Source organism: Pristis pectinata, chromosome 33 (assembly GCF_009764475.1).
Source record: "Pristis pectinata isolate sPriPec2 chromosome 33, sPriPec2.1.pri, whole genome shotgun sequence".
NCBI lineage: Eukaryota > Metazoa > Chordata > Chondrichthyes > Rhinopristiformes > Pristidae > Pristis > Pristis pectinata.
In genome coordinates, this window is record NC_067437.1 from 14678151 (window position 1) to 14699314 (window position 21164).

The 21164-nt window shown below is 40.4% G+C and overlaps 1 protein-coding gene across 1 annotated transcript in view; it reads right to left on the reverse strand.

Annotated features, from left to right (window-relative positions):
- Nucleotides 1-20509, reverse strand: part of LOC127585685 (ankyrin repeat and fibronectin type-III domain-containing protein 1-like) — a 101426-nt gene extending 80917 nt beyond the window's left edge. Inside the window, exon 1 of the mRNA XM_052043357.1 lies at nt 20448-20509. The gene's annotated coding sequence lies outside the window, so the exon portion shown is untranslated. The remainder of the gene's footprint in view (nt 1-20447) is intronic.
- Between the last annotated feature and the right edge of the window lie 655 nt (nt 20510-21164).

Consider the following 21164-nt stretch of genomic DNA (forward strand, 5'->3'; position numbering starts at 1 on the left):
AGCTATGTAACTCCTTGGTCCTCATTGCTTTAGTTGCTCACATTGTGCGACAGGCTGTGAGCAGCAACTAGATGGTTGGAAAGTAAGGCCCCACCCACAGACCACTTTTGACTGCTTGTCCATCAGAACGTCTGCCACAATTTCCAAATTGCCTTATGATCAAAGACGCTTAGAAATAGTTGAAAAAAAATGCAAATAGCTCAGAAAAATTAATTAATAAAAATAAATTCTCATTAAACACATTTAACTGGTGTAAATTAATCAAAACATTAATATTAATTAAAACAAAGTAAAAACAAACTTACCTTCTTTAATCTTTTTAAAAGTTGGCAACTTTTTAAAGGACTGCAGTGGATGTGAAAGCTATGGCTGGTGCAAAGATGTGAGGCCAGATACGAAGCATATCCATCCCCTTGGCTCAATAAGTTATAGAGCAACATAAGGCTCAATGGTGGATCTAAGGGTGCAGCAAGGAATCAAATGCACCTGAATCTGACCTCCACCATATTCTTCTGCTCCATACTGTGCAGATGTGAAATTCTGGAATGTGCTGACACATGTACTGCAGCTAGCCAGTGGTTCTCCATGGAGAACACACTATGTCGCATAGTATTGTTAACTCATATACGCAAACAGACACATATACATGCACACGTGCAGACACACACACACACACACATACACACTCTCACACACATACACAGCGTAAAACACAAATAAACAGACATGCAGGAATGCACCATGCACAGGTATGGAAGCAGGAACACATGCATACAAGCAGGCAGGTATGCAAAGCACATACATGCATGCACACACACGCACAACTTGCACATGCATACACACATACACACCCACCCACACAAATTCCAGTAAAGGACACAGGCGAGTAATAAGGATTCTATGCAGACTTTTCTGCTTTCTGCTTTTCAAGGACTCAAGGGTTAATTGTAGGGTCCTTTCTAGTTTGTTCATTCAGAGAGGCATAGAGAATTTATGACACAGGAGATCTCACTGTCCATTGTGTCCATATTGGTTGAAGAAGAGCCTAGTCTCATCCTTCAGCACTTGGTCTGTTGGGTTTAGATTTTTTTTATAATAAAATTATTCCAATTTATTCATTATTAATTAATTATCTTTTTTGATGACTAATATAGAGTATTGTGATTTCAAGTATGATTTAACAGATTGTATTTAGTAGTATTTTATATTCTTTTCGATTCATGTACTCTGTATTTTCTTTGTGGAATTAATAAAAATATTGTAAAGAACACTTGGTCTGTAGACCTATAGGTCACGGATCCTCAAAAACACACACAGATATTTTGGAATATGATGAGGGTTTCTGCATTTACCACCTCTTAGACAGTGAGTTTCACACCACCACCACCCTTTGGATGAAAAATTGTTTCCTCACTTCCCTTCTAAACTTTATACCAATTTGAACCTGTTTCTTCACCCTCATTACTAAGGGAAATACACTCTTTCTACTTTCTTCTTCTAGGTGCTTCACAATTTTATACACCTCAATAAGCTCTTCCCTCTGCTTCAGCTGGTCCAAAGAAAATAACCCTAGCTTTTCCAATCTTTTTTCTTAGCTAAAATTTTCCAGTCCTGGCAATATACTTGTAAATCACCTCTGCATCCCTCTCACATCTTTCCTGTAATGAGGTGACCAGAACTGTACGCAATACTCCAGCTGTGGTCTAACTAGTGTTGTGCACAGTTCCAGCGTTACCACCTAGCTCTTATATTCTCTGACTCAGCTAATGAATAAAAGCATTCCACATGTCATTTTAATCACCTTAAGCTGCTCTGCTGCCTTTAAGGACCTGTGGACATTCATGCCAATGGTGCTTTGTCCCTCCACACCACTCACCATGCTCCCATTTATTGGTTATCACCTTACCTTGCTGCCACTCCCCAGCCACATTACCTCACATTTCTCTGGACTGAATTCCATTCAGTATCAGCCTTCCAGTCACAAAATACCTACCAACCATTACCCTTCGCTTCCTGCCACTGAGACAGTTTTGGATCCATTTTTTCACTCAATAACAGCATAAGCTAGGGATCTAGCCTATGGCCTTTCCTGTTACATAAATAATATAGCTTACTTGCCATTAAGGTTCCATAGAGTCACAGAGCACAGAAACAGTCCCTTTGGCTCAGCTTATCCATGCCGACAAAGGTGCCTCCCTAAACTAGTCCTATCTGCCTGCATTTGACTGATATCCCTCTAAACCTTTCCTATCCATGTTACCTGTCTAAACGTCTTTTAACCATTGTAATTGTATTCATCTCTACTACTTCCACTGGCAGCTTGTTCCACATACCCACTTACCCTCTCTGTGAAAGACTTGCTCCTCAGGTCCCCTTTAAATTTCCATCCATAGGCAAGAGTGGTCAGAAACAATCCTTGAAGTGTGGAGAGGTGTGCTTGGTGGAGGGACAGGGTAGGAGAGAAGGGCTAGGATGGGTGTCCACTTGCTGTAGTCATTTGTGAGGCTGGGAGAAGCTAAGCCTCCTCCCACGCCCTCTGATGAGACCACAAGCTGCCTGGGTCAGATGGAAAGAGCTTGCATGACAAGCCTTTTTTATTTAAATTTGAAACTTGTAGATGGAGTTAAACAGGTCTCCTATAAAGGCTCCTGCATACATCAGTAGGCAATGAGCATCCAAGGGGTGGATGAAGAGGCAGCCTTCCTGATATTCATCTTTTGACTGCCTGTATTTTAGGTGAGCACTGGATATTTATTGAAATCCAGTCCTGCACTGGCAAACAATTGATAAAAGAATACTGAAAGAAGTTTGATAGATGTAGAGAAGTTGTTTCTATCTGTGGGGGTGTCCAAAACTAACGGGAATAAACATAGGCAGTTCTGCTCCAACAGGTGCCTTGTTAAAACATTCATCCTGAAACACGCCTATAGTTTATCTTATTAATAGAAATCTCACATTCTCATGCATTACCAATTCAGTGTACCAAACTGTAGAAATCCAGAAAGTTAACAACTTATGTTAATTTTTTACTTTCTAATGTAATGACTACAATAATTTCCAAAATTTAACCACAGTTTCTTTGTGCCATCATGTATATCCATTGTGCCATTTAACCTACTTTACCTCCGGCTCTCCTGGTTCAGAATCAGAATCAGGTTTATTATCCCTGACATATGCGGTGAAATTTGTTTTGTGGCAGGAGTACAGTGCAAAACATAAAAATTACTATAAGTTACCAAAAATAAATAAAATAGTGCAAAAGAGCAATAAGTTGGTAGAGTTCACGGGTTCATGGACTATTCAGAAATCTGATGGTGGAGGGGAAGAAGCTCTTCCTGAAACATTGAGTGTGAGTCTTCAGGCTCCTGTACCACCTTCCTTATGGTAGTAATGAGAAGAGGGCATGTCCCAGATGGTGAGGGTCCTTAATGATGGATGCCAGCCTCTTGAGACACCGCCTCTTGAAGATGTCCTTGATGGTGGGAACGGTTGTGCCTGTGATGGAGCTGGCTGAGATCCTCCCAGAGTGATCTGAGGTTGACAGTTGGGTGGGTGGGAAATTATCACCTTCCTCTTCAGCACTGAGGTGATCAGGTCATATTTGGAGTATTGAAATCTACTGCATGACAACAAAATGTTGACTCCTTATATTCAAGGAAGAAAACTATACATCTTCGACGTCTCTGTACTATCCTAGACATATGTCCTAACTTCACTGTCCTGCATAAGCTAAGATAGCCATTGTGCTTGTGCTCCTTATACAGAGATGTACCTGATGGTTGGGACATGTGAATCATATGAGAACATTCTGCTTGTGAGCCAGTCATTGGCAAACACTAGCTTGGAAGACCCAAACTTTGTTTTGTTAATATCCGCTTGAAAATTTCTCAAGAGGTTGGGAATCAATTGTTTTGGACCTCTGTGAGTGGAAAGCCACCATGAGGCAGGTCTACATCACTTTGAAATGGAAAGGGTCAAAGATGAGTCAGAGGCAAAATAGTACTTGCATGACACCACAATGCTAACAAATATGAATGTGCAAATTGCCAAAGAATTTGTTCCTTGGAGTAAGAAGATGATGTAGGGTCTTGACCTGAAACCTCAACAATTCCTTTTCCTACAGATACTGGTTGATCTGCTGAGTTCCTCCAGCAGTTTGTTTTTTGCTCCAGATTACAGCATCTGCAGTCTCTTATGTCTCCATTTGCTTCTTGGACATTGTTTAGGCACTCCACAACCCCAGATGGTACAAGTAATGCAACAAAGGGATAATATCTATGATGTCCCAACACTGATGGTTGCCAATATATGGAATATTGTTTGTAGTTTTGATCTTAATGTTATAGAAAGTGTATAGAAGTTTTAGAGGTTCACAAGGACATAACTGGAACTGTAAAATTATGACTATCAAGGAGTTTCATCAGGACTGGCTCCATTCTCCAGGAAAGAGAAGGTTTCTAAAATAATGAAAGGATTTGAGAAAGTGAAAGTAGATGTTTCCACTTATGGAGGTAAATACAAGATAGTCATTAATAAATCCAAAAGAGAATTGAGGAAAAACTTGATGTGAGCGTAGAACTCGCTATCACATGAATTGAAGCAAATACCGTGAATGTATTTCAGAGGATTCCAGAGAAATTCTTGACAGAGGAAGGAATGGAAAGATGTGCTGACAGGGTGAGATGAAGAAGGATGGAAACAGGCCTGTGTGGAGTATAAATGTTGGACCATGGCTGGCCGTATACCTCAGCTAAAAGGCAGGTTAGCACTGGGCCTCCATCTATGCTCTTGTGACAACCTATTCTCTGCAGCTGATCATTAAAATAAATTAACATGTTCAGCAATATCTTTGATCATAATAATGCTAGGAGATCACAGTAGTTGCCGATGACAATAGCTTGCTTGTCTCCTACACAATGCCTTTCTGGGTATGACTCACTATTCCCCATAATGCAATAGAAAGTGAGATAAGAGACAGGGATGGAAATTTATCCTCTTTATGAACTACCTTGTGTTCTTCTGTTGTTTCACTCAATAGGAAGCCGAAACGGCAGTGAGAATTTGAACTGCTGTGTAATGTATCTAACACCTGTGTTAGCCTGAAGATCACCTAGAAAAGTCCCATTCCTTCATCTCTACCTTATTTACTATGAAACTAAGGAGGCTATTTGGCCCATTGGGTCCATGCTGACTCTCAGCAATGCAATCCCAATTGTCCCAATCCCTCTTTCCTTATTGCCCCTGTGCCCTGTGATTTATTTGCTTTCACATGCCTATCAAATCCCCTTTGATTCTTTCACTGCTTACAACACTAAGGAATAATTTAGAGTAGACAATGAAAATACCAACAAATGGGAAATAGGAGGAAACCAGAGCATCTAGGGGAAGCTTACAAGGGGAGAGCACACTAGCTCCATACTGGACGTGAGGAGTGAACCTGGGTGGCGAGAGCTGTGAGGCAGTGGCACCACCAGCTGCACCAGTGCCTCATTGTCAGAAGAAAATCAGGTCTGAAACTTTTCTCAGTCTCCACCTGTCTGACTAATCTGATGCCAGGTCTAAAATACATGCCTGTCCTTCTGTGTGGGAAATCCTGAAAATGGCCAACTACTTAAGTCTCTGAAAAGTGAAATGAATAGCCTTCACATTTTAAACATGAGAATGGATGATCCCTGCTTGTACCACTAGATTGTGGCATTGAAACATTTAGAATAATTCCTCCCTTTATGAAAGTTCGATTTTTGGATTTTCGCCCTAACAACATTGACTCCTTAGTGACCATGTCTTCAATTTACAACACTAATTTTTGCTATAACAAATAGCGCACCACTCTCACCCACAGAAATACTCTGTACCATAATATCTAGAATGAATTTTGTCCAGTCACTTCAATTTTCCACAATTTATTTTCCAATAATTCATCTTTTTTGTACATCAAAGATTGGCTGTAAGTGCAGTAGCATCGTGTTTAACTATATTAGACAACATAAAGAGAATGCAAGCCACAGCTTACAAACTGACCCATGCACTGTCGTCAGTGTTTAAGCCAATTCTTTATTTCTCACATGATTTATCTGACATTGTTCCAGACACAGTGGCCCCAATTTTAAAAGGGAATGTGTGTTTTGCTTGTGTAGCTCTTGAGTGATTGGCACACATAGCGAGTCAATAATGGGGACTCAAAATACATAAACACTGATGGCTGTGAGATGACTTATTACAAGTCTTTAAAGTTATAAAAGATCTTGATAGACTAGACAATGCAATAGCTCAAATTTTGGAAATGAACCACAATGCAAAGACGGCTCTACATTTAGTGCAGGTGATGGATAAGGACAAAATTCTATCCCTTGTCAGGCAGAGCAAAACCAGAGGCAACCAATGTAACAAAGTGACCAGGAAATCCAGCAGAAATCCATTTACCAGAGAATGGGTAGAACGTGTATCTCTCTACCACAGAGTGTTACCTCAATAACACTGTAAATAACATAGATGATAGATGCTAGGTTAACATGAAGGATACAATGAGAGATTATGCTGAAGGGTTAGATGGAGGGGTGGTAGAAGGCACCATAAAAGCAAATTGGGGCTGTTTGGGCTTCTTTCTGTGATGCATAAGTTATATAATTCTACATAACACCATGTTGGGTTCCTGTGTGAACAGTGGGAATGATTTGATTAATTCCTGACCTCCAAGTACTCAAAGACTTAGGGAACAAGCATCATATGCTAACTGTGTAGTGCAGAATTTCCCTATAGCTGCTGGTAACACCTCTGTGGCATAAATTAGCTGACGGAAACCTGAAGCAATAACGAATTGACTCATTATGTGGGCATTGTCTGGCATTTAGGGTAAGATTCAACTGCCTGCATTCTGGAGGTGTCATTGCACAATCTCCTGTTTTTAACTGTCCTGGTGCCAATGCCTGCCAACATGCCCATCCTCACAACCTTCTTAAACCTAATGTCATCATTAATATTTTTACAAAAATATTCAAACAAAATGAAAAAAAGAGATTGTTTAAAAATTCCAGCTAGTGATCTTTTGCTTGACTCACTTGCAGCAGAGTCCTGGAAACTGTAAAGTATGCAGCCTAGGTAACATTGGTTGGTATCAATTTAAGAATTGTATCATGCACCAAATGCGCTCTGTGTTGTAACATTGTTTTGTGCGGAACATTCCTGTCTCTATCTGCCTCTGTGGAAGAAATTCATAGTAAGAATGCTGCATGATACTGTAAGGATTCCTTTTATTTAATAAAGATCTTAGTTTGAATTACCAGCTATTTTCCAGGAGGTACTGGAACTTCAGGGCAGTCCTAAAGTGCTGTCAACCCTATTCTGTGGTTTTTTTTTCCTGTATAAGAAGCAAGAGTCTACAACTAATCTTGTGACCTTCTGCCCCTGAGGTGAAGTACTACATGCACTGCCACCCATTGCTATTGCACTAACAGGACAGATCTGCCAAGGCAGAAACAAGGAAAATTAGTGAAGACACAAGAGACTGCAGATCCTGGAAATATGGAGCAACACACAAAGGAGCCGGAGGAACTCAGTGGACCAGGCAGGATCTATAGAGGGAAATGAACAGTCGATGTTTTGGATCGAGATCCTTCATCAAGACTGTCGAAGGGTTTCGACCTGAAATGTCAACTGTTCATTTCCCTCCAAAGATGATGAATCAGTGAGTTGTTCCCAGGACTGTACTATAATATGAAGAGAACCTGAGTGCAGGGAAACACTTTGGGTGGATGGGAGAAATCTGTAGTGAAGTAATGCACCCTTTTTGCCACACGTTTTTGGGATTGGACCTACACAATATTTTTCCCCACACAGGCTATAGGATTCCAAGCAAAATTCTAGGCCAGATTCAGGAAAAACAATAGTGAAATCAACTTGCATTTATATATCACTGTTAATGTGGTAAAATATCCTGAAATGATTCACAGGAGTGTAATCAAAAGGAATTTATATATTAGAATGCATATAAGAGGTAGATTTTAAGAAACTCCTTGGGGTGGGTAGGGATGCAGAGAATTTGAGGATAGAATTCCAGAGAAAACCAAGGCAGCAGAAAGAAATTGTGAGGCAATAAAAAAATTGATAATGTTGAAGGGAACAAATTAAGATACTGCAAAGATTTGTAGGGCTTTGTTGGATGGAGAAAGGGAGGCACAAGGGCTGATGGGGATTTGAAAACAAGGAAGACTTTTAAAATTGGTGGCAGTGCTTATGGAGAGAACCTGGCAATACTGCACAGTACACTACATTTTCCAATAAAACCAGCATCTACTTAGTGTTAATTTGTTAAGTGCGTCTTTCTGTGGCTCATAGAGTACCACTCTTGCCTCTGGGTCAGAGAGCTGTGGGCCTGTATCCTATTCTGCAAAGCTAAGTTGATGCTCTCAAGCAGTGAAGATAGAGGTTATACTGTTGGAAGTGCTACCTTTCATATGAGATGCTAAATTAAGGTCTCGACTATCACTCTGGTGGATCTCACAATGGTTTTTCAAAGAAGACCAGGGGAAATACCTCTGGTATCATGTCCAATGTTTATTCCTCAACCAACATCACAAAAACAGAAGAACTGGTCATTATCAAACCTGTGGAAACTTGCTGTGTACAAATTAGTGCTGTGTTTCATACATTATAACTGTGATTACACTTCAAAAAGTACCTCAGTGGCTATTAAACAGTTTAGAAGGAAGGTGTGAAGGGTGTTATATAAAATGCAATCAATCTTTTAATATCTAATTGTTTTGATTTTTTTTCCTAATAATTCTCTTGGTAAATACCAGGTGAGTGAACTTTTGATGCTTCCTGTGGAAACGTTTTTTTCTAATTCCAGACCATATGTGTGAAGCATCTTGCACATTCACTGCTCTAAACCTGCGGGTGCTGGTACACACAGCCAATATAACTGGCAGCTTCTCAATCAATCTGCTTAGAGGAATCCACTGCCAAGAAATGGCATGCTGTAATATCAGTTGCATAAATCTTTGTATCATCATTTTAATATCAAGATATGCCTTAAACTAAACTAGAAGATATCAATTTTAAGTAGTGCTGGAATTTTATTTTGAGGATGAATATTGGTATGAGGCATGGCAAAACAATCTTGGTTGTTATTAAAATGTATTTCAATGATGTAATGGGTGAACTGGGTTAGATGAGGATGTGCCAAATGCCTTCTCCTTGCCCCTGATGTTTCCTATTACAAGGGAAGTGGAAAACCAGCTGAGTTTCCTGTTTCTGACTCTGACATGATTTCTGCTGGAGGGAGCATCTGTGTAAACATTGGGTGAGGACAGGGCCTTCTCCCACGATGTCTAAATAGTCTGTTGACAATAAGGCCAGCAACTCTGGTTGGATGAACTCCTCGGGTTGTTGTCATATGACTTCTGCCCAAACACTCCCATTGTTGGTCACCGAACATGTCCATTTACATGGCCTTCCTTTGACTAATTACAAAGCAAATAAGTCCTTTATTTTTCAATTGGATCATTCCTGGCTTTCAATCAAACAGCCTTTTCCTCATCTCAGAGGAAAATTTAAAGAAGAGCATTTTTTAATGTTCGAGATGCTGTTGTTCATGAGCCTAGTGTTAGCTAGCAGTATTAGCAACCATGGTTCATACTCATCTCTTTTCACATGTTAAAAGAATTTGACCAAGCAGCAGGGAAGTAGAAGATTATTCATTACTCCTCCAGAAACTAGATTCAGCTGCAGGAATTTGACCAGAATTAGTTTAATATCATTCAGTACAATAAATAAATAAGCAATGACCATATCCCAACAAAAGAGAGTCTAACAATCTATTGTTTATATTCAATGACATTACTGTTGCTGAATCCCCCACCATCAATGCCTTGGGGTCACCCACTGACCAGAGGCTCATCTTGACCAGGCATCTCAATACTGTGGCTACAAGAGCAGGTCAGAGACTAGGGATCCTGTGACAAGTGGCTCACCCTCTGGCAACGCAAAGCCTTTGCACCATCTACAAAGCACAACCAGAAGTGTGATGGAAAACTCTCCACTTTGCCTTGATATGTCTTGATCAAGTCTCAAGAAGTTTGACACCTCCAAAGCTGCATTTTTGATCGGTTTTCCCATCCATCATTCTAAAAATTCTTTCTCTGTACTAATGGCTCAGTGGCTGAAGTATATATCATCCACAAAAGGCATTGCAGTTAATGTGGTGCTGACCACATAAAAACCAAGATTGCAGGTTCCTGTTGTTCACACATGAGTATGGGCTATGTGTATGTGATCTTGCAAATTCAGTGCTAACCATCATCACGTCAAACTGCTCTCTCATTTCAGCCCCCAACCTCCAGCTCTGGGATGCATGTAACCAAAGCAGCTGATGGAAACTCACTTTTGAAAGCAGCAAGCCTTCATAGACCAGTTGCAGTGAAGCTCCCACAGGAACAATACACAAGGTTTACTTGTAAAGAAGAATTAAACTGCAAAATAGATTTACTCTTGTACTTGGTGCAATCTTTTGTTACTTTCGTGGATACCTGCTGTCCTTGTGCTCATTGACCTGTAATAGCTCCCAGTTCAATGATGTTTTGCTATTAAAATTCTCCTCCTCATTTTCAAATCCCTCTGAGACATCAGTATTCACCGCCTGATATTTCACTTTTTCTAATCCTGGGCACACTGAGGCAAATATCTGGATTTTATTGCTACATAAGATTGATTTATAAATGATCTTTGTGGATAAAGCAGAGGAGAAAAATAGCATCATGGCCTTCAGTGAATTGTGCATTATCCAGAAGATACAACATGCTCCTTAAACTGCTGCAATTGGTAGGGTGGCGAGAGTGGAGGTTGGTGGGGGTGGGTGGACAAATTTCATGTCCAAATTAACAAACAGGAATCAATTAACCTCACAATGCCTCTATGAAAGTGCTTATATTATAGGAACACACAATTCAATGCAGGAGTTATTCAGTGGTGTCCTAGGTCCAACTATCTTCAGCTGCCTTATCAATGACATTCCTTCCATTATAAGTCAGAAGTGGGGATGTTCTCTGATGACTGTACAAGGTTCAACTCCATTTACGACTCAACAGCGAATGAATCAGTTCATATCTGTATGCAGCAAGACCTAGATCACATTCAGGCTAGGGCTAATAAGTGGCAAGTAGGGTTCACATCATAAAGGTGCCAAGCAATGACCATATCCCAACAAAAGAGAGTCTAACAATCTATTGTTTATATTCAATGACATTACTGTTGCTGAATCCCCCACCATCAATGCCTTGGGGTCACCCACTGACCAGAGGCTCATCTTGACCAGGCATCTCAATACTGTGGCTACAAGAGCAGGTCAGAGACTAGGGATCCTGTGACAAGTGGCTCACCCTCTGGCAACGCAAAGCCTTTGCACCATCTACAAAGCACAACCAGAAGTGTGATGGAAAACTCTCCACTTTGCCTTGATATGTCTTGATCAAGTCTCAAGAAGTTTGACACCTCCAAAGCTGCATTTTTGATCGGTTTTCCCATCCATCATTCTAAAAATTCTTTCTCTGTACTAATGGCTCAGTGGCTGAAGTATATATCATCCACAAAAGGCATTGCAGTTAATTGCCTAGGCTACTCCCACAGCACCTTTCAAACCTGCAAACTTCACCATCAAGAAGAACAATGTGAACACCACCAGTTCTTCCCTAAATCATGCACTAACCTGATTTGTAAATGTACAGCCATTCTTTCACAGCCACTGGGTCTAAGTCTTGGAGCTCCTTATCTAGTTTAGTCTGGGATCCTTGATGCCATACTCGATCAAATGCTACCTTGATGTCAAAGGCAGTTACTCTCACTTCATCTCTGAAGTTCAGCTCTTTTGTCCATGTTTGGACCAAGGCTGTAATGAGGTCAGGACCTGAATGACTTTGGCAGAACCAAGACTGAGCTTCTGTGTGCAGGTTGTTGCTAAGCAAATGCTGCTTGATAGCACTAGATACATAAAAGTAATGTGGAGTTAAAAATAGGCATATCCCGGAGTTGAGCAAAACTGCAACCATTGCTGGACTTCTTAGTGTCCAGTAAGAAATCTGATCTCTGCCTTTTTGTAAGATTTTCAAAAGGTCTAGGAAAATGATTCCAGTGTAATACTTGTCCAAATGGCATCCATGGTGTACAACATCCAATTTCATTAACTCAATAACTCCAGAGTTATTTTCATCCTGATTGATCACAGAACAGTTTGCTCTTACTGACACTGTTCTTCCAAAAGGATGCTATTTAAAGGGACAACACTCAAACTCAATTCTTTGCTAGGTTGCAGCCTTATTTCTTGCACCATATACTTCTCTTAGTTAAGATTGAACCTTCTTTACATCTTCAAAGACTCTTTTGCAAACAAAAGAGGAGTTGTACAGTAGTGAGATAGATCAGCTGGTTGGTGATGTCACAACAACAACCTCACACTCAATGTCAGCAAGACCAAGGAATTGATTGTAAACACCAGGAAGGGGAAGTCAGGAGAACACACACCAGACTTCATGAAGGGGTTAGTGGTGGAAAGGGTGAGCAGCTTCACGTTCTTGGGTGTCAACATCTCAGAGATCTATCCTGAGCCCAACAGATTGATGCAATCACGAAGAAGGCACGCCAATGGCTCTACTTTATTAGGAGTTTGAGGAGATTTTCTTACAAATTTCTTAGAAAAACTTTTACTAATTTCTATGGATGTATGGTGGAGAGCACTCCGAGTGGTTGCATCATAGCCTGGTATGGAGTCTCCAATGCACTGGATCACAAGAGGCGGAAGGTTATAGACTCAGCCAGCTCCATCACAGGCACAAGCCTCCCCATCATCGAGGACATCTTCAAGAGGCAGTGCCACAAGTCCAACGCAATTGTCTCGCGTGTTCCATCATTAAGGACCCTCACCATCCGGGACATGCTCTCTCCTCATTACAACCATCAGGGAAGAGGTACAGGAGCCTGAAGACCCAAACTTAACGATTCGGGAACAGCTTCTTCCCTCTGCCATCAGATTTCTGAACGGTCCATGAACCCATGAAGACTACCTTGTTATTCCTTTTTTTTGCACTATTTATTTTTGTAATTTATAGTAATTTTATGTCTTTGCACTGTACTGCTGCTGCAAAACAATAAATTTCACCTCATTAAAAATCAGTGATAGTAAATCTGATTCTGATTCAGAATTTACTTCCAATGGGTAAATGTCTAGAACTAACATTCCCCCACCCCTTTGGAAGATGTGGAGACGAGTCAAGTATATAAGCAGACATGGGGACAAATAGGGTGTTGTACACATGCCCATGTGGAAGGAAGCATAGAAAGGCTCATTACCTAAAACCTATTCCAATTAGATTTCACAGAGCTGCAATGTTGATGCATACATTGCTTTACCAATGAGACCTGTGGCCTCTTGCACCCTCAAACAGTCTCACACAATTGCATAATTTGCTTTCACAGTCTGTCAAATCACAATCACTCTCGCATTCCTAGCCACAGAAACATTCCAGACCACTGTTATTGATCCATGCCACAGCTCACAGTTGGCTGCTCATGGTTGCATTACGGAGGTCGCCCAAGCACCACACTCAAAGAGGTAAGACTTCATTTAGTTTTCCTTCAGCCCATAAGATCAGGCACAGTGGCACTCTCTGTCCCCTCTCTCATCATTGAACCAGCAACACTCTCCAGTGGTTGCAAGAGTGTTGTTTCTGTTGTGCATATTTCCTTTAAGTGCCAGCAAATGCAAAATCTTACAAAGGACCAACACAATAGTGCTTGCTGGAACTGTAGAAGAGTGTCAATGCACCAGGAAGCCTGATTATATTGTTCTAAGAATCTTGCCACAGACCTTTTAAAACAACTTTAGTATGCAACACAGTTTTAGTGCAAGTAAAAGGTAAGACAGGAATTTCTAGGCTAGCGTCTAGAAATTCCTTTATACAACTCTAAATTAAGTGGTATGGTACAGCTGAAAAGCTACTTAACCCAGTTTCAAAGTAAGGAGTTGGCCAATCAGCATGGAGATGTGAAAGAATTTCTTCACTGAAAGAGTGGTGAATCTTTGAAATTCACTCCACTAAAGAGCTAAGGAGGCTCAGTCACTGAGTATATTCAAGATAGAGGTATATCTCATTGAATGGCAGAGCATCACAAGGAACAGAATGGCTTACTCTTACTTCTACTCCTCGTGTTCTTACTTTACCCATTTTTGGGAATCTGGTGTCCTTTGAGAAATTTAACCCCTGATTTTTTGGCAGGAATTTTATTTGTCTGGCACATTCTTTTCTACTGTAAAAATTCCTTCAAATAGTGTCAACACTAGTGTAGCAGACAAAACTTATCTGCAGGGTTTTCAACCTCACTAGCCCAAAAATTTCAAACAGAACAATCAACTTTTACTAATTCTATTTCCCCTGAAACTGCTAGTTAAAGGGCTAATACTCAAATCACACTTTTTTTTGTCTTCACTGGGATCTGTGTCCTCTAGTGACTTCAAAGAGAGACTCTCACTTGTGTCTTGACTGTTTTGCTTGGGGAGGTCAAAGTCACTGCCTGAGTCATTCTTAGTTTTCTGACCTCTGGATCATTCCATGTTTCTACCATTGGTCTCCGCCACAGCTCTTTGCTGCATAGGCAGGTCACCCAAGCTTCCTACTCAAGGGGAGCATCTACTTTTCCTTCAGCCCACAGGAGCAGGCAGATTACTCAAGGATTTGCTACCATTGGAGGCTTCTGCAGAGCGCAGGCATCCATAGAATGCATACATATAGCATTACTCTGCATAGAGATGTCCCTGGCAACCTGACAGAAGTGTCCAGCTGTAGCCTGGAGCGTCTCTGTGCACCACCGCACAGGGAAATGCTTCCTGTGGACAATGATTTTCACCAGCATGTCCAGGTCCTTCTCCCATCCCCTCCCACCAACACTGCATTCATTCACTGAGTAGCAAAACTTCCCTGGAATAGAAGAGTGTTGCTTGTATTGTGGCATGTCCTCTTAAGAGCTGGCAGCAGAGATAACACCTGTGAGCCTAAATGTTGGCAGGTGCAAATATTTGTAACAGACCAACAGAATATGCAATGCTGGAACTGATGTAGTGTTGCTACACAGTGAAACCTGACAATATCGCTCTGTGAACTTTGCAGATCTCAACCTTTACAGGACTTTTACAAACAGGACTAGGATGAATTATAATGGTAAAGCAATTTCTAGACCAGGGTGCCTGTGTTGTAAGCTCAGTCCTACAACCATTATATTCGGCTGAGTTTCTTTTAAAAATATTTCAGGAGTGAGCCTCTCTGATAACTCAATATCAGTGCTGTTTCTCACTAAATATAGCAACATTGAGATGGGAAAAATAGGATAATAAGAGGAAACATGCAGGGATTACGATGTGTGATTAACTGATGCCCTCCCGATCCTAGTATAGGGTACACACAAAATCTGCGCTCCTATCCATCGTGAATTCAGCCAATAGTTTCCTCAGCATATGTCCATGAGCTTCAATTCAAAATTGATGAAAGGCTGTTTGCATTTCTTAAAGACATGTTTATTGCCCATACCTGCAGGTGAAGATATTCCACAGGTTTGGAAGCTTGGTTGAGGTGGAGAAAGAGTCTCCAGTGAATGGGCAAATGAAACCCTGGAGATTTATAGTTAAGTAACAGTGATAGGATGAGGACACTACACTGAAGGTCGACACCAGGAGTGAAGCCCAATAACATGAATACAGTGCTGAAAGAGGGTGAACACTTGACATGAGTGGTTTAATGAAAATCTTATCAAACTCATCTCCCATCAACTAAACCTCACATGCTTATGCCTGCTAGGCACCTGACAACATTCTCTAACAATCATCATTTCTAATATTCATAAGCCCCAGCACACTATTTGTCACTATCCCAACCACACACCTACATCTCACCACGTCTTAACAAAGTATGCTATTCTATCATGACACATATATCTTTCAAACCCATTGTACGATACTCACAAACTCACTCGAACAACATGTTAAAAACCTATGCAACAGAATACAATTTTGCATGCTGGGTACCTGTAACAAAGGTTATTTTTAGCATTAGTAATACACAACTAGCAGCAACTGAGTAACAAACAATTTACAAACCCATTGACCATCCAACTCAGTGGCAGGTTTTTGATGATATTGCAGTAAGTAAATAAACAAGCCAAATGAAAGGTGTTATTGTGATAGTTTCATGTTAATTACACAGTACACTGTTGTTGAAAGCATTGAGTATAAGACAACAACTTAATTTTTCAATCATTTTAAGAGACCAACCAAATAAATAGCATGCTAATTGAATATTCTCTACGTTTACAGGGAGTTAAGTTATAATACAGTGGACAATAGGAACACATACAAAATCTGATCACATCTGAATTATGTGCAGATGAAATGGTTAAACTGAAGGTAATCCCGTGCACATTGTTGTCAAACTGCTACTTACATTTCTATTTGCATCATTTAAGGTGTGATCTAATCGTTTTTAGATACCTCCCAATTTCTGATTCCTTTCAAATCAATGGAACTAAGGACTATCTGATTTCTACACTGGACGGCCAATCCATAACATTAGATATGGACAGCTGTATCAAGATGATGATCAACCCAATTACTGTATTCCTGAGGTCTAGTTGAGTGCATCCACTCATTAAGAGACATATAGTGACTGCAGGTGAGGAATCCAGGATCTTAAATTCATTCCCACTGGCTGCTTGAGGTAGCTTTTGTTTCGATGCCATTAGAATGACAATGTTTATCTGTTATATATTCCCATGTATTACATGAAGCTATTCTTTGAAATAGTATGAAGACAATGGTATGGGTAGAATGAGGATTTTATAAACTCATGGTGCTTTGTTTGTGGAGCTTTGCATAGAACATAGAAAAACTACAGTACAATTCAGGCCCTTCGGCCCACAAAGCTGTGCCAAACATGTCCCTTCCCTAGAAATTACTAGGCTTACCCATAGCCCTCTATTTTACTCAGCTCCATGTACGTATCTAACAGTCTCTTGAAAGACCCTATCGTATCCGCCTCCACCACCGTTTCCGGCGGTCCATTCCACGCACTCACCACTCTCTGAGTAAAAAACTTACCCCTGACATCTCCTCTATAGCTACTCCCCAGCACCTTAAACCTATGTCCTCTTGTGGCAACCATTTCAGCCCTGGGGAAAAGCCTCTGACTATCTACCCTATCAATACCTCTCATCATCTTATACATCTCTATCAGGTCCCCCCTCATCCTCCGCCTCTCCAAGGAGAAAAGGCCAAGTTCCCTCAGCCTGCTTTCATAAGGCATGCTCCGCATTCCAGGCAGCATCCTTGTAAATCTCCTCTGCACCCTCTCTATGGCTTCCACATCCTTCCTGTAGTGAGGCGACCAGAACTGAGCACAATACTCCAAGTGGGGTCTGACCAGGGACCTATATAGCTGCAACAATACCTCTCGGCTCCTAAATTCAATTCCTCGATTGATGAAGGACAATACACCATATGCCTTCTTAACCACAGAATCAACCTGCGCAGCTGCTTTGAGCATGCCTAATAGTGAGATTTTTTAGCCCAACAGGACTCCCCTTCATAAAGAATTTCTTCATGATTGAGCACATAATTAACTGAAAGTACATGGGTGATAAAGCTCTTGACATATGCAATGGCTTTCAAGTCAGGGCAAATCTTCACACCAATACACACTAAGACTTACCACAGGCTGAAAATAGTTATACTTCTCAAAATAAACTACCAAAGATGGTCATTTGTGTCTCCTTTCCTAGGCTGGCTCTGTGAAAGGGCAACTAATTAGTTCCACTCTCCTGGACTTTCCCTGCAGCCTTAGATTTGTTTTCAGTTATTCCTTCCCTTCCCCTTTGCACTGTTATTGTTGAATTTACTTCTACTATTCTTTCAGGCAGACCATTCTGGATCAGTACAACATGTCTGCATTCCAGAACACTTTCCACAGAAATGTGAATGGATCAACATGATGACTGAAGCAAAAGGGTGCACAGGAATGGCGGTAGAAAGACAGACAGAATGCAGGCAAGCATGACATTAGGGCAGGCATCACCACTTAAGTGGATGAGGAAGAGGAGGAGGGAGAGCCAGCTCACATTAGGAATATAAATAGCACCAAAAGAATACCAGATAATACTGTGGGTTAATAATTATTCACTTTTTTCTCTAATTGGATGCCCTCTTCGTGGTGAGATTGCAATAGAGGAGATAAAACCTCTTCCTCTTCCCAGGAAATGTTCTTAACCCATCAAGTTGGAGACAATTTATGTTTTCTTATTTTTTTCCCTGGATTGTTGGCACAGATTTGATATTTGTTTTTGCTGTCTGAGTCATGCCTGCTGCAAAAATTTTGCTTCACAATAGGAAGCTAATTCCTGTATATATATTTCAGCATAAAATGAGAGGAGCTAAATTTGATAACAGATTTAAATCCATATTTTTTGATCAACAATATCAGATTTATGCTGAAGCAACAAACTACGACAAGACGTGTTCACTCAGCCCCGGAAATCCATTCTACCCTTCAATTACATCATAGTTGTGTGTCAGAGCAAGTCCTGCTGAATGGGTCAAATCCCTGTAATAGCTTAAAGATCAAACAGTCCGAATAGTGCTGTTTCCTTGGAAGACTGAGCCATAATGTAATGATTGAAATTTTGGCCTCTCTATTGATGTATGTGAGAATTGCCTCAAGGCAAATCCATTGATTAGTCGGATATGAATGAGTGCTACAGGCATTGCTCCTTTAACAATATTCCTCTAGTCATTACCAACAAAAAGATGGTGCTACACGGAAGGAAAGTTCACTCTAAGCCGTATAACTGACCTTGTAGCACACTGGGCGAACCTGGGGGCTGCTGTCAGATTTTATAACTCCATGTATGTTCAATAGCTGATGGAACTGGTTGTAGGTACAAACAGGGGAAATTCATACCTGGGTATAACACCCGAAACTGTAATGACACATAAAAACAACCTTGGAGAGAGGGTTTTTGGAACAAGTTTTGCTTTTTAAATTACCTGTGGTGAGCACACATGGAAGAAGCTTAGGTGGTGAGCCACCTGCAACAATGTCAGTTTAATTTTAATATTATTCTAAAAAGTGAAGAATTGGAGGCGTCACTATGATGTTATCACAAACAACCCGCCGGCCCGCCCACCCAGTTGGCTATCACCTGTCTCATCTGAGGAAGAGTCTACGGTCCTCAAGTTGCCTCATTAACTACCTCAGAACCCACAAAGCTAGAATGGAAATAAGTTATCTTCAATCCCGAGGGGCTCTTAAGAAGAGCTACGCTACCTTAATGTTACCGCTAGATTTTCCCTGCAGTTACTGGAACACTAGGAACAACAGCTGGGATTCAAGCCTACATCCCAAATCTGAACTGGGATCATTCTCCTTTTAAAAAAGGATGTTAAGCAGAGATTTAATAGAGGTATCCAAAATAATGAAGAATTCTAGTATTTACAGAGAAGTTGTTCTCAGTGGGATGAGAATCAGTACCCAGAGGATAAAGACTTAACATGATCAGAAAAAAAACATATGGCATATAAGGAGAATTTTTTTTAACACAATGAGCTGCTATGATCTGAAATTGTCTGAAAGGTGAATGGAGTAGAATTAACCATAACTTTTAAGTGAGAATAAAGCTTAATAAAAGGAAACAAAATTGTAATGTGGGGAAAGAGAAAGAGAGTGGGATGAGCTGGATAACGCAAAGAGTTAGAACAGATATAACAGGCTGAATAGCCTCCTTCCACAATTGAAAATAATCATTGAGCCTCTCAGAGAATTATTTTGCGGTCATCTTATTGCAATAAAGTAATAGGAAAATGCATTTTTCCACATTACTGTCCCTCATCTAAATGTACAAAATCCACCTTCACCAATCATTTGTAACATATGGCAGTGACTTTAACAGCACCCCTAGACATCATTGTCTAATGTTAGCTGCTTATTCTGAGGAGTTTATATCTGTATAATTTTGTCTTATTCTTACTGTGGTTCGATTTGAATAGCAAATACTTCCACACGCACACATGGTCTATCAGTTAAGTACGTGCAAACAAAATATATAAAAATGCCTCTGATCATAATACTCTGACAAATAGTAATAATGGTTAAACAATCAGTATGCTTCTGCTTTATAGATACAATAAACATACACCACTCCTCTTAGTCCTTTACATATTCACATACTATGAACAGATTACTGAGTTAACAGATTAGAGCCTCTGAATCATTACAGTATCATAATGAAGGCTTCACATTTTGAATTTAGCATTGCGTTTATGTCATTCTGCTTAAACAGCTATCAGCCATGATGTGAAAGCAAGCATTAACTTTATAAGGAAAAATAGAAGAAAAAGCAGTATCCAAACACCAGAAACCTACCAGATTCTGCCATTCGGAGTTACTTCCAGCACAGCAGTTTGAAATGTGGATCCTGATCCTGACAGGTGAGCAGCAGAGTCCTGAACTGAGGCAGCAACGTCACAGTAAAGTACAGTTTCCTGCTTTCAGTAAAACAGAGGGGGTTGAGGCAGGAAGTCTGCAAGCTTATCGCAAAAACTGTAGAATTACGTGGGAGGCCAAATAAAAAAAACTGACAAAATCAGAGAACTGGCATGTTGTATTTGAAAGCAAGGTGGGTTTCCAGTAAACAATTACCCTTGTCTTCACAATGCCTGTAACCACAAAGCATCATCCTTTCATAACCTTGCTGCTAGTGAATTAAACTAGATGTTTCTTTTGGCAGCGACAGTGCATATTTGATGGAAAATTTAAACTAAAATTATGTTTACAATTAATGCAAAATAATGGTACTCTTACATTATGGTAAAATAGTAATTTGACTGAACATGATAAAAGTGTGTATTTTATCTTTTCCTGCTGTCAATCACCCAAGGTAGGATAAGGATATGCCTCCATGGATACTGGTTATGGTCACATAATTTGTCATGTATGAATCTAAACAATGAGTGTTGAGCAGCACCAGTCCTGTTCTCACTCAACGTCGACATACTTTTCATTTTTACTGGATATCAATCATCGGGATGATCTTCCCCATTCTTATTCAGAATGCTGAAGGTAACTAGCTAACACTAGCAA